The sequence below is a fragment of the Mus pahari genome, chromosome 23 (genome assembly GCF_900095145.1).
Source record: "Mus pahari chromosome 23, PAHARI_EIJ_v1.1, whole genome shotgun sequence".
Classification (NCBI taxonomy): Eukaryota; Metazoa; Chordata; class Mammalia; order Rodentia; family Muridae; genus Mus; species Mus pahari.
In genome coordinates, this window is record NC_034612.1 from 3,765,941 (window position 1) to 3,769,794 (window position 3,854).

Here is a 3,854-nt window from a genome sequence, read left to right on the forward strand (position 1 = left end):
ACCCCACCCACCCCGGGAGAGGTCAGGCACTTCAATGACGATGTGTCTTCAGAGCTAGTTGTACTCAAAGAACTCACATTAACCAATATGCTGTAGAAAAAAAAAAAAAAAAAAAACAAAAAAGAGTCTTCAACACCCCCACTTATTTAGCTAAGAAACTAATAACATCATTTCAAACATTCTATCACATAAGCACTAGAGCGACTCCCCACACAGCTGGAGTGGATCCCAGAAATAATGTTTAAAAATGGTATTTAGCAATCCGGAATCTAATCCTAATTTATACACAGACACAAATACTGATTAGCATGATCTGGTCGAAATAACAAATAACCATGAAAACTCTAATGCTTCTGCAGTGACATTTCTCCAGGATATTTATGTTAAATAAATTCACTTAAGAGACTGGAAAGATGAGGCTAAGATTAAGTTAAAAGCACTTGCTGCACTTCCAGAAAACCCAGGGTCAGTCCTCCACCTGCGCAGGTGGCTCACAACCCTCTGCTACTCCAGCTCCAGGGAATCACACGTCGCTGGCCAGCAAGGGTGCATGTATATGCACGTAACCACCACCACCCACACACACACCCCCACACACATACATACCTTAAAATAATAATTTTTTTAAAAAAACCTGTGTAAATTCATCAGGCTTTCATGTACTGTCAACAAGTAAAATACACATGCGCTTGCACTCACACACACACAAACACACACAGAGAAAACATGTTCCAATTTCTTAAAAAAGTATGTGTCTGTGTGTGTGAGATACACACATACTACCAAAAGACAGGGCATTTCGAGAGCTATGATATACGGCAATTCTGCTCTACCACATTTTTTTTTTCTGTTTATATGTCTTAGTTACTACTGCTGGGATGAGACACCAGGACCAAAGAAGCTTGGGGGGAGGAAAGGGTTAATCCAGCTTACACTTCCACATCACAGTTCATCATCAAAGGAAGTTGGGACAGGAACTCACACAGGGCAGGAACCTGGAGGCAGGAGCTGATGCAGAGGCCATGGAGGGGCGCTGCTTACTGGCTTGCTCTCCATGGCTTGCTCAGCCTGCTTTCTTACAGAACCCAGGACCACCAGCCCAGGGGTGGCCTCACCCACAATGGGCTCGGCCCTCCTCCCATGAATCACCAATTAAGAAAATACCCCACAGGCTTTTTTCTACAACCCCGGTCCATTTTTCTCAACTGAGGCTCCCTCCTCTCTGAGGACCCTGGCTCCTGTCAAGCTAGACAGAAAACCAGCCAGGACAATATGTGACCGCCTAGATTCGATGTTTAATGTCAGGCTGTCTATCCAAACATCACTGAGTGTGACACACACTCCCCAAGTCTCCCTAGGCCAGGGTTCTCTAACACATCCAGAACCAAGCAGTGTTCAGCTACTCTGAGGCTGCGGACAGGAATATGAACTACAATTTGCCTTCACAACCGAGCAGGGGGCAGGAAGCCACTGCTTGTACTTAATCATGTTCTTCCCTCTGCTAGCAGGCCCTGGTGTCAGGGTTCTGCCAGACAAGGACAATAAGACGCTTTATTATATAGGGTGACTAAGAGCCTCGCCAAGTACTGTTTTAGAATATAATCCCGGTAGGGGAAGGCCACGGGATGGGAGTACAATTATTTCGTGCCAACCATTTCCAAAACTAAACATATTGTGGCCCCGTGTATAAGCACGCTCTGCGGTCAATTCTTTTTCAAATGCTTACAGGAAGCAATCCCGGGAGAGACGAACAACTTGCAATTTGTTTCTCACTCTGAATCCCACGACCGAAATGTGTCGAGCAAGCCATCCTGACACCACAAAACAAGGGCAGCCTACATGAAGGCCAAATATAGGATGTGATTCTAAACCACTACAGAGCGAAAACCTGCATTTCCTTTTCCAGCCTGCAAAAAAAAAAAAAAAAAAAAAAAAACCCTTTGAACACTCCCAAAAAAGGACGTCGGGGCCGGCACCTCCCTCCGGGAGGAAGCCCCTTTCTTCTCGGCAAGCCCTGTAGCCGGCCACTTCCCCCCAAGCGCATTCACATCACTGGAGATAGATAGGGCGGCCGTGCGTACGCCCGCCGGGGGACCGGCGGCAGAGCTGGGCTGGGCGTCCCCACCCTCCGCCTCTGATGTCATCCTAGCCATCTCGGCGCGGCTGAGCCCCACCTGCCCCGCGGGTCACTAGGATCGGCACCCGGGACAGGGTTCCTCCTCCAGGCCACGCCGCTGCAGCCCGTCCCCGCCCCAGGTCTTCAGGGTCCAGGAAGGCCACGCACCGCGAGCCAGGCGGAGCCCCGCCCGGGCGCGCCCCGCACACCGGGGGGGGGGTCCCCCGCGCACCCAGCCCCACGTGAGCGCTCGGCCGCGGCCTCCCCGCAGCCCGCAGACGCCGCCTCACGGCTGCCCGACCCCACGGCCGCCCGCAGACGGCCATTCCCCAGCCGCAGCGCCCGGGGCACGCGCGTGCGCCCCGCACCACTCGGCGCCCGCCGGCTCCTGTCAGCCGGGGAGCTTCACACGCGGGGCCCCGGAGGCCGGCTCGCCCGTCCCGGGGCTCGCTCCGGAGCTGCCCGGTCCTAGGCGCGCGCTGCTTACCAGAGCCCGGGTGCCTGAGGCGCCGCCGAAGTCCCCGCTGCAAAGCCCCGCGAAGCCTCCAACCGCTGCCGCCTCCCGCCTGGCACTGAGCGCCGCGCGGGGGAGGGGCGCGGCCGCCGCTGCCCAGGCCTTCGCGCGCGCGGGCCCCGCCCCCGCGCCGGGGCCGCGCCCAACCAGCGCCGCCGAACCGCGCTGCGCCACGCCCACTTCCGGAAGGTCCGGGTTAGATGCCCGGCTCTCCTTAGCGCGCCCCCTCCGGAGGCGCGGGGAGGTGCAAGGAGGCTGGGAGCCCACGCCCGCTCTCCGAGGCACTTGAATGGCCGGGTGGCCACGCCCACGGGCTCCTTCCAGCCCCACCCAGGTCTTTAGAACCGGAGCGGGTGTTCTTAAGCTCCACCCACGGCCCTGCAGAGCCTCCCTATGAGGTTGGTCGTTTGAGCCCAGCTAACTGCCCATCGAGTCCGTGAGGCGGGCTTGGTCCCCTCCCCAAAACTAGCTTCCCCCGGGGAACCGATGATCATCCTATTTGCTGTACCTCAAGCCCCGCCCACGGCCCTGAGCGTACTTAAACCGTAAGCCCCGCCCCAAGTTCTTAGCCCCGCCTCCATCAGGGCTAGTTCACGCCTCTCACCCTCGCTCTCTTCTGTCCCACTGCTCTCCAGGGCAGGGTGGCAACCCTTGGGCTGGACCACACCTACGGAGAGAGCTAAAGAGAAGCAATGAAGACTCCCTGGCTAAAGTCCCTCCATATAATCACGCGGATATGTGTCCTAGCCCTATTACTCTCAGATAAGTGACCCAGGGGCCATTTCGCTCACCTCTTTGGATTTCAGTTTCCTAATCTTGAGTGTAAGGTTATCCCACTATTAGCCAAAGCCCCTTCAGAAATATCAAGCTTTGAAATACCAAAATCTAAGGAAACTGCGTCCAGGGATCTTGGCCAGCTAAGGAGTTGGGCCATTTATTTCCCAAAGCAAGGCATCTTTACAATTCTCAGAGGGACGAATTTTCACTTTTTTTTTAGCCTCAGAAATGTCCAGGAATCTGTGGTCGGCGTTCAGTGGGTAGAGCCCCTGAATTCCTGTTGCAGGAATTAGGATAAACTGCCATCTCAAAAGAGAAGGCACAGCCGGGCATGGTGGCGCACGCCTTTCGTGCCAGCACTCGGGAGGCAGAGGCAGGCAGATTTCTGAGTTCGAGGCCAGCTTGGTCTACAGAGTGAGTTCCAGGACAGCCAGGGCTACACAGAGA

General features: G+C 55.1%; 1 protein-coding gene across 1 annotated transcript in view; it reads right to left on the reverse strand.

The window, feature by feature from the left end:
- Positions 1-2,707, reverse strand: part of Coro1c (coronin 1C) — a 67,386-nt gene extending 64,679 nt beyond the window's left edge. The window contains exon 1 of the mRNA XM_021222587.2: positions 2,604-2,707. The gene's annotated coding sequence lies outside the window, so the exon portion shown is untranslated. The remainder of the gene's footprint in view (positions 1-2,603) is intronic.
- Between the last annotated feature and the right edge of the window lie 1,147 nt (positions 2,708-3,854).